This window comes from Rhipicephalus microplus, chromosome 3 (genome assembly GCF_043290135.1).
Source record: "Rhipicephalus microplus isolate Deutch F79 chromosome 3, USDA_Rmic, whole genome shotgun sequence".
In the NCBI taxonomy this organism is placed as follows: domain Eukaryota; kingdom Metazoa; phylum Arthropoda; class Arachnida; order Ixodida; family Ixodidae; genus Rhipicephalus; species Rhipicephalus microplus.
Genome location: NC_134702.1, coordinates 216,899,091 through 216,909,436, shown reverse-complemented (window position 1 = coordinate 216,909,436; position 10,346 = coordinate 216,899,091). Strand labels below are relative to the sequence as shown.

Here is a 10,346-nt window from a genome sequence, read left to right as displayed (position 1 = left end):
TTTTCCTAAAGAAATTTCACTAAAGACAGCTAAAATATTGCTTGCCAACTAATACGCTTATTTTGTTGTGACAAATTTTGCTTGCTGCCTGTACTTTGTACTAATATACAACCGCTTTAACACTGTTTTTAACAGCCAACTTAACCACTCAACCAGTGTACAGATGTTAACAAGGTATCGGTATAAGAAATACACAAGCAAGCAAATGTTTCAAGTTTCGCGCGCTCTTTCACATTTCAAATTTCGCGCAAATACGCGTTATGTGATTTTGTCATTTTCAAAAGTAATAAATATTCTATGCAATACACACTAGCGTATCTTCTATTTTCACTATTTTTTACTTAAAATTTAAGCTATTTAAACTATTTACTTATCATATAAAAAATTATGTGCGCAAATGCGGATCGGTGGCGTCAGCAGAACAGAAATGGCGGTATCTTCCTGGAGGCCGCAACGGCCGTGTGCCGAGCGTTTAAAGTCGATTTTTTATGTTGTTCAAAGTGTGCTTGCGCTGTCTTTCGTGTTCTGTCGGTGCTGCTTGTTACGAAGATGCACTATACTCAAGAGAGGACCGGCTGCTTTGTACCGTCGAGCACTCGCCAAACTAAAAAGGTAGGTGGATGTTTCTGCTGTCGATGCTTTGTTTTTTTCTTCTCCGGCCAGGCCGCGGCGTGCCCGATCCAGTGTGCTTCCGCTCGCGTCCTCGGCTCCTCCCGCGGTTAACACCGAAAGCGCTATAGTTTAATAACGTTGTGAACTAAGTTTTTTCTGGCTGGTAGACGATAAGTGAGTTTTTATTAACGTAGCGAGCCTGCTGGCGTGTCTGATTTCATTAGGCTCAAGTCTAAGCTCAGGGACGTTACGCGCGGATGAATTTTTTCTGTGGGGAAGGAGGTTAAAGCAATGTGCGCTGTGATGCTGTGAGTCGGCGGGCGATGCTCTTCACGCTATGAATCATTATATTTTTGCAATGCCGTCGGACGCCATTCGGGGACTGCGCATGGAAGCCGTATGCGTCGCCTGTGTGTCGCGTGCGTTTGAGCATTCCGGTGATTCGCGTTGAATTAGATCTTTACGTATTTAATTTAGAAGAATGGAGAAGAATAACGTGGTGTCCGCGTTGGTATTCACGCGGCCCTGTTCGTTTTCTGTGCCAAAGAAGTATATGAAGAAAGTTTTATGTTACGCGTCCTCTTTTCAGCAGCTACATGATCATTAAATGTGTGTGACTACTATAAGGTAGATGTGTTTTCCTGTGTGACCAAATGTGTTTGCATCCACCGGTCACGTATAATATTAAATTACCATGATAGTCAGCTTAATTAAGTGTGCGTAAACTTGACACAGCGTGCTGTAGGTGCGGTTCTGAAAGCGTGCAATTACGCCTGGGTCAATACATTTTCTCTGAGTGGCCGAATAGCCGTACCTTAGCTGTGCAAGCGCTAGGTTGAGCAGTAGTTCACTCGTTCGAGTGCAATTTTGGTGGTACTGCTTGTTCCCCCCTGTTCACATATTGCATTTTTCTGGTTTGTAAAAGAATTGTGGGCGCTGCAGCCCGCTTTGGAGTTAAAACTTTGCCGAATACCTATACGTCTACAAACATTCTAAAACTAAGTTCTACCAAAACTTCCAATGACACTTTCGAATACAAGTGTAACGCTTTATCTGGTATCATAAATTCTTTATGACCTCGCTGCAGATTTACAAGTGACCTGTGATATGTGCAGTGTATGAATGCCTAATTTATTGCTCAAAACACAATAAGGTTATACATCACAGTATGCGTGCCAAAGGCGTGCATATGTTGCTGCTGACATGCCAACTTAGACATTGTATTTTTATCTAAGAATGAACAAATCTAAACTGCCGTTTTTTGAAGATGTATGCATCAGACCAATTGAATAATATCAAAAATAATGTTCACCAAGTGATTGTTGTTTATTGCCTTGCACCGACGTCACTAAAACCGCCTTGTTGGTACTTAGACCACATGGTGGGATGCAAGATTCAAGACGTCATAGTGAATGTTAATGTCACATGATATGCAAGGTAAATTGTTATTAGCATACAGAGGCCAATAACGTTATGGCCTCATCGTTATCATAATGAAGCAGGTTAGTCAATATGTGATTCTGCTGCCTTTACGTCATGTTGGGAAATTATTACGTTATGTAGCTATCTGCAGTGTCTGAGATCCTGGTTGCCGGTCAATATTGCAGAAGCTTGCCTGCTTCATTGTGATGGCATGGGGTTCAAGATTGATGTTTTGTCTTAGCGTTTCCACTTTTCCTCCCCTATGGTCATTAGACAGCTTGTGCTGTTTGATTAGAAGTGAGGAGTAGTGCCTCTTTAGCCAACCAGAACCATTTAGAACAATGATCACTGTGAAGCAACACACAATATTCATTTAGTGAACTCAATTTCAGGCAAATTATAAACGTCCGAATGTTAGTCGTTTGAAGGAAGCTTCATTCGTTGAACTCATTAGAATAAATGGTAGAGAAGGAAAGGCAGGGAGGTTAGCCAGACCAGCAAAGACGGTCTATCACCCTACACGGGGGAACAGGGAGATTGAAGTCCTGTCGCAGTGGTCTAGTCGCTAAGGTACTCGGTTTCTATCCCGAAGGTCGCAGGATGATATTCCGGCCTTGCTGGCTGCTTTTTCGATAAAGGTGAAAATGCTGTAGGCCAGTGTTCTCAGATTTGTGTGCACGTTAAAGAACCCCAGGTGGTCGAAATTTCTGGAGCCCTCCACTACCTTGGTAAAAAATTCATGTGTCAGTATTGCTTTAATTTTATGCTTTATCTGCAGTGGATGCATATGCGCATACTGACATGTATATGCAGTGATATTGCAATTTTACGGAATAAAATATTCATATGGTGCATATTGCATGGCATTTACTTAAGAAACACATCACATGTGTATCATAACTACAGAAATGCAAATGTGCCTCTATGGATGCACTCGTGCATATATTTGGTCAGCTTCAAGAACAGAATTTATTGATTGCAGGCAACAGCATTACTCACGCATGCTTATCTCTTAATTACGCGCAGTCGATACAGCTAAAAGGGGGTGTCTTCTTCTAAGAGTTCTAACTTGATCTTCGTGCATGAGTGAGCTATAAATGTGAATGAAAATTCACATGTATGACATCGACATGAAAAGCTCTGCAGCAGCATGTTTTTCGTTGTATTTATACTGCAGCATGCCCTTTTTGTATTTCTCAGTTGCGTGCCACTAAATATATATTGGCCATGCGTTTCTAGCCATTCACTGCAATTTGGCAAGCAGCGCATGCAGTCTAGACAAACCTCACTAAAATAATTTTTTTGCACTGGTGCAGAAATTCTTCGGCACGGTCTGTCATTTCATTTGAGTGAGGCTGCTCAAGGAAATTTCCTGACAAGGTCAAGGAGCCCAAGCACCAGCGAACTCTGAACCATTGTTTCAAGCATCAGCTCTGTTCACCCTGCTTATGCGCTGTGCCTCACCAAGCTACTGGACGCTGCCTACTTATATGAAGTGCTCTCCATATTCTCCTCAGTTTGGCAGCAGTGTGTGTGGTCTTCACAGTGCTTGCCAAAATCATTTTTGCACAGGTGAGACACTTATTTCTTGCTTTAATTGTGTTAGTATTACTGCATGCACTCCTGCCAAGGAAGAGTACTAATGTTTCCTGTGAATTGTTTGTCATGGTAAACAGAGGATTTCAAGCACAAAACTCATACTGAACTTTGGTCCTTCAAGAAGTGTGGAACGAAGGTGGTGACAATGTCAACGCGCTCTCTTTAAAAATAAAGGCTTTGCATGAAGAGCCTGTCGCACCTTGAAATAGGCACAAAAAACTTCCAGGTGAAAATAAGCAACTTCAGATGAAAATTGAAGAATTTACACTGTATTCAAGGTTGAACTATCCGACATCAAAGGCGTCTCAGATGAGGGTTTTCTTTTGATGCTCTCCGAAATTTTTGGGCGATGATGGAAAAACCATTACTCGTGATGATATTGACACTGCAGACAGAGTAGGAACAAACAAGCCTAGTTTGAAAAAAAAATAGTAGTGCATTATGAACGATGTTACAAATGAAATGTTCTGGATAAGACAAAAAACTTACGTCTGTCTACTGTGGCCTTTCCTTTTAGATCAAGTAGTCCTATTTATGTCAACGATTTCTTGACAAGACAAGGTAAGCAGTTAGTGAGAGCACGAATGCAAAAAAAAAAACAAGTAGGATGGAGGTTCAATTGGATGCAAGGCACGAAATTTATAGCGAAAAAAATTGGAAACATTAGCAATTTTAAAGACTGCCTTCTTAGTAGATCTGGCGAAACACTGTGTTGATGCCTTCAGAGCCACACTTTTCTTGAGCTTGCAATGTCAGTAAACTATGACTGACATGGCAGAATTTCGATACCTAGATAGTGAAAAATTGATACCTAGATAGTGAAAAAGGCCACCAGCTATCTTCAATGCCTTTACCTTAAATGCTCTTAGCATTATAAATAAGACTAGTAGCCTGTGTCTCTATTTCGACGACATGTCGGTAAAAATTGATGTCATTATTTTGACATAATCCTTGTATTTTTTGTGCGATACAGCCCACCAAAAATACCAGGGTACAATTATCATGGCATTGTGTAGTTCATGAAATGGTGAAAAGGAATAGCGCTGTACATCTAACGTTAATTTTTGGCCGATGTCAATAGACTTCCGTGTGTTAAGCCCTGTGTTGAGTGTATAGTATTACGACTTGGGGGTTTTGTTTTGCAGCAATTAGCACGCCTCCATTAGGTCATAAGTAGGAATTTTGAGTTTCTGGAAACTAGGTAACTTGATTTTTCGGTCACAGATGCACAGACGATTTTTCGCTCACAACCAACGGGGCAGACGCCGGCGGCGGGTTTTGTGCGACACGAGCTCTTCAACGCTATCATGTTAAAAAGCTGACATAGGCAGCATTGACCAAATGAATGCAAAGAATAAAGTCAAGTGTCCTAGCAGGAATCGAAACCTAGTATTCTGCTTGGTAATTAAGTATTCTACCACAGAGCCATGACCGGCCTCGGTTATACTTTCTAAATAGTCTCAAATGTTTGTGTAACATCAACTGTCATTGCAGTACTGGCTATCAAATTTTATAACTATTACATGTGCACTCCTATGATGCAGCCGTGAGGTCGAATCAAAGTGAATTGTAGTCAGGCACCATCCAGTGAAGTATTTGTGTAGCAGTGTTGAGGGCTACCATCGTCGCGAGTGCCAGCGCAAACACCAGTGCTTCATACCAGCCTACCACTTCTAGTGTGGCTAATATCCATGTTTCTGTTGGCATCGTTACGAAACAGGAAATAACTGCTAATGTTATCAAAGGTGTGACATCTCCCCATAACAAATGAAACATATGCGGCTGTTTAACGTATGTGTGTGCGAGAATTTGTACTTATATTGAGCTCCACTTCATAAGATCGCTAAATAGAAAAATTAAAATACATGTTATGCGTGTTTCGCATAACATCGATTCCCAAAGTATGTGGGGTCTGCCAAATTTTTAGCATCAATTTTGTAACCTAAATGCTACCATAAACAATTATTATTTGAACATGAACAGCTGGACTGCGACATACTAAGCTTTAGGTATTAGGAAAACTGAATATGTTCATGACTACAGCATACCTAACAGGTAAATACTAGTACTACATACATGACACACTATTGTAGAGCTAGACTAGAATATTGCTTATTGGCACTTTACAATTCTTTAAAAACCCTGAATAACTTCAGTGCCTTATTCGGTTTGTTCAAATCGGATGTGCGCAATTACTTGATGAATAGCTTTTTTACTCAAACCTAACTCATGTTTCACGTGTGCATCATGCTGAATCATTGCTCAGATGTTTCTTGTGTATATATTTCATTTCTACTATGCTGTTTTTGTATGTGAAATCTGTTGTACATGGTACCCTCTGTAGGCCCCCAGGTACTGTCAAGTTGTTTAGTTTTTTGCCTGGGGGACCTCCAACAAGCATGTTTTCCGTTGAAAACAAAGCGAATTTTGATGCTGACTTCTACTCACATAGAACTAAGAACACTCCAGCATGACAAAGCATATTGTATCTTGGACAGTCTGTCTTGTGAAACTCTTAGTGATTACTTCTGTCTTTATTTTAGGCTTCCGGGTGCGGATGTGCTGTAGAGAAGGAGCGCCCTGACCACACTTTTGTAAAAGGAACCAAAGCCGCCTGGGCAGCTGAAGATGGATTGTGCAAGTGTTTGAATGATCACATTATATTAATCCAACACCACTTGCATTACTTTGCCAATATTTGTGATTTTGTAACACACAAGTTTAGAAACACACACACATATATAAAGGGAGAGCTGTAAATAAGCCTTGAGCAAGTTTGTAGTCAAGGCATTTAGCATGATGACCAAAGCATGTTATATAAGCCCACGTGTTTTACCACACACCTACTTTCCTATCTATTTTCTTTTTCAATTTTGTGGGCACTGGCAACACCCTCAATAAGCGCCTTTGGACTGCTGGCGCCTCTAACTTATATTTTGTTGTTCTAAATTATTTATTTGTTACCTACTACGCAAGGAGGGAAGTCAGAATGTTAAAAGTTAAAAAAGAAGTCTCGTCACAAAAAAAGATGTCTACTCGTAAGAAAAAAGATTTGAAAAACAGAAGATTGATCCTCACTCACAAAGATCTCACCATTACAATCGATGCAGAAGGTCATAGCTCATGTTTACTATTGTCAATCTTTTTCGGTTGTATGCTATGTACAATAAAATAGTGACTATTTGCATCATGTTAATTTATTTGTCATAAATTTTTGTTGGGGCCTAATATCTTGCATTCTCACATGCATAAAAGCTCACGTCTGCTACACATAATTTAAAAGAGCGCAATGTGTTAAGGTTCTGTATTTAGTGCATATTATCTGTGTGTCTTTCAAAGTGAGTATATGGCATTTGAAATAATCACCAGTATTCGAAACTTGTGAATTTTTAATTTGCAGGCATGCATGTCTGTATGGTGACCAAGCATCCATAAATTGTGCATGCATGTGTGCAGCAAGGGGCCCTGAATAGATTACATTCATTCTGGACCAAAAATGGGTAGCACTGGCCATCTACGCACTCTGGGATCAATTTCATGATTTTTGAAACACACATATTTATTCAAAATAGCTTGCTTTAAGGTATATATTTACACATTTGTCTACTTTCACCTTGAACATTGCACCATGCATCCGGCACTCTGCCGAGCGCTTCTCGAGGGCACTTTGGTAACTAGTACACAAACGTACAGACAGCTGTAAGTGGGCCTCCACTTTGTTGACTGCTGGAGAATGGCGGCTTCGCCAAATCACACTTCCTTTGTGGTGAAGCTAACTTTGCTCTTGCAACAGTACAAGCTTATCTAAAATTCGACACTGTTCTTCAGAAGTGCAGCTTGTTCTATCCAGAGCAGCCAAAAACGAAAACCCGAGGAACAGCACCTGGACAGGGTAAGGCACAATTGCAGCACTTCTCGATAACAGTGCCAGATTCTCTATTTGCCTACACATAGAGAAAGCAAAACACTGGAGCCAACTTACCAGTAGCTTCACTGCAGAGACACTGTGTTTTAAAAGACGATGATGCAAAAGCCCCACCTAGAGCTGTCACTGTGTTTCAGTGCTAGTTTCATAAGCGCCTGCGGAAGGCACTCTGTGGAGGGCCGGCCGCGTGCATGGTGCACGTGTTCAGGGTGGAATGGACGACTTAGTACATGTGTTCAAGTACTAACAAACCGTATGTGGGCTGTCACTCAGCATGGTCTACAGAGTATACAGCAATCTGCATTTTAGCCATCTCCAGCATCAATCCTAGATTTGGCCCACTGGTACGTCGATGTGGAGCACCCTTCCAGCACCCATTTGAAAGGGTGTTATGACATCACAGCACCTTTTTTTAAAGGGTGCACTCATTACACCCTTCAACATTTTTGCTCTGCACCCTTTTCTTAAGGGTGCTGAGCTCTGCACCCTTTCTCGGCACCCTTTTTTGAACACCCAATAGGGAGCAAAGGGTGTTCGTCTGGCGACAAGCTCATTTACACCCTTAAGGGTCAGATTTGGTTTAGTGTGTGGTGCTGGTTCTACTCTTTCCGCCTCCCCTTACCGACTTCTCTTTCCTTCCCTTTTGCCGTATTTTAGTGTACATAGCTATAGTTTCTTTCCCTCTAATCTCCTTTCCGTCTCCTGAACTCTCTCTTTATTTCCACCTCCTCGCCTTTTTCTTTCTCAATCTTTTTGTCCTTCTTGCTCTCTCCCGCTACCCTTTCGTCCTCCTCTCGCCTATAGGTATGCATTCATATGATAAATGTTTGTTCTACAGCTTTGCCTGAATTCCTGAGGGGTAATGTCGCTTGCCTTCGGACGTGAGTAGACAAGTTCGTTTATCGCCTCACGAAGGAGTTTTATTTATTATTATTTTTCTTTCTATACAGCTCTAATTGATGGTATTTAGGATAACGTCCCAAAACGCCATATGGTTATAAAAGACGACGTTGTGGAGGGCTGCAGAAATTTCGACCACCTGGGGTGCTCTAATGTGCACCTAAATCTGAGCACATGACCCTACCGCACTTTCGCCTCCATCGAAAATAGAACCGCCACCACCAGAATTTAATCCCACGACCTGCAAATCAGCAGCGGAGTACCGTAGGCGTTAGAACACAGCGATGGTACCTTCTATCTATCTCTCTCCGCCCATCTTTTTTTATAACGAGTAGCTTGGCAATGCCTATTGAAATGACAGAATTGTTCGGCGAGGTCTACTAGTGCACACAGATCATACAAAATTCCTGCCTAAAGCGCTTAGCTCTTAGAAGACGCCTGTACGAACAACACGACTGGTCAACGCCACACATTCACGAGTGTTTGAACAGTGCCCATCAGTGTTTGACAGCTATAGCAGTGTTGCACGTCCGTGCACCGCTTTGGACGCCTAGTTCTGCATGCCCATCCTGATGACCAACGGCCATGGCCGTGATCAAGTTATTAAGACTTGGTGACAGCGTATCTCAATTGCATGCACGTGAACATACTAATTGGTGAATTCCGCATAAAGGTGGTACCAATCACTACATATTAAGATAAGCGACTTGATGCGCAATATTTCATATCGGAACGACGCACGCAAAAACGAAGCATATACAAAGACTACACAGCACTATAGGGCCTAGAATATACTGGCCAGTGCCCCATTCGCCAGCTCTCTTCAATTGAGAATCAAGGTGGCACCGACTTGGATGAATACCCTCGGTGGCCGCTGCGGTTGCTTCCAATTAAGCGAGTGGGTGCCAACAGCGTGTGTCGTCTGCTTCGCACAGCCAATTTGCCGCAGTTGTGTGCATATTTGTGTTCGTGTTTTCAGTATCAACCTGGCTGTGTGCTTGTTGTTGGTATCGTAAAAGGGTGAGTAAGTGGTTTTCGTGTTTTCATGCCTGTCACAGCAGGAACTAATAGGTAATATGGAATCTCGAAGCCAAAGTGATCGAAGGAAAGGATATACTTCAGACCATTCTGTACAACTGGTTATACCGTTCAAACTAACAGCGACTATCATCACGATAAATTTATGCAAAGGTGGCACGTTTGGTTCCTCCTGGTGGCACGCTATATTTTGTTCACTTATACGAAGTTTTAATGGTTAAATTTTTTTATTATTGTATACCCACTTAATTACATGATGGCTTCCAACCCCCCCCCCCCCCCCCCGAAAGCTGTTGCGGCAGTTCTTTCCCAGAAAAACGCTGGCTTTCACTCCTGCGGGCATAATCGACTGCAAATGCATATTTCAGCATAACAAGAACCAAGGAAGATCTTGAACATATTACACTTGTAGAACAATGCAGAAAGCTGAGTCTTAAGCCTTTTCATTGCTAATACCATGTAAAATATACCGTACAAAGGGACATGTATATAATGCTACCTCAGCATTGTAACAATGCGTGGACCATAAACAAAAACTGCGACAAGTTCGAGGCCAACTTTTCTCAAAACTATCCCAAACTGAAACAGGTTACCTGCAGACGTTGTCAATGTCGTTTCAAATGACTTGTTTTTTCTACTTTTGAAGGGATTGCTTCTGTGAACTTCTTCTGCATGACCCTTGTTTATTTGTCACGCTCTGAAACTGACTGTATTTATTATATGCGAAGCATTTCTAAGCGAACTTCAGCGACATTGAGCGTATCTATCTATCTATCTATCAATCTATCTATCTATCTATCTATCTATCTATCTATCTATCTATCTATCTATCTATCTATCTATTTATCTA

At 41.6% G+C, this 10,346-nt stretch overlaps 1 long non-coding RNA gene across 1 annotated transcript; it reads left to right on the top strand.

Annotated features, from left to right (window-relative positions):
• The first annotated feature begins 428 nt into the window (after positions 1 to 428).
• On the top strand, positions 429 to 6,829 carry LOC142804130 (uncharacterized). Its single transcript, XR_012894470.1, has 3 exons — positions 429 to 612; positions 3,351 to 3,606; positions 6,177 to 6,829. It is a non-coding gene; the product is annotated as an uncharacterized LOC142804130 (long non-coding RNA).
• Positions 6,830 to 10,346: the final 3,517 nt, after the last annotated feature.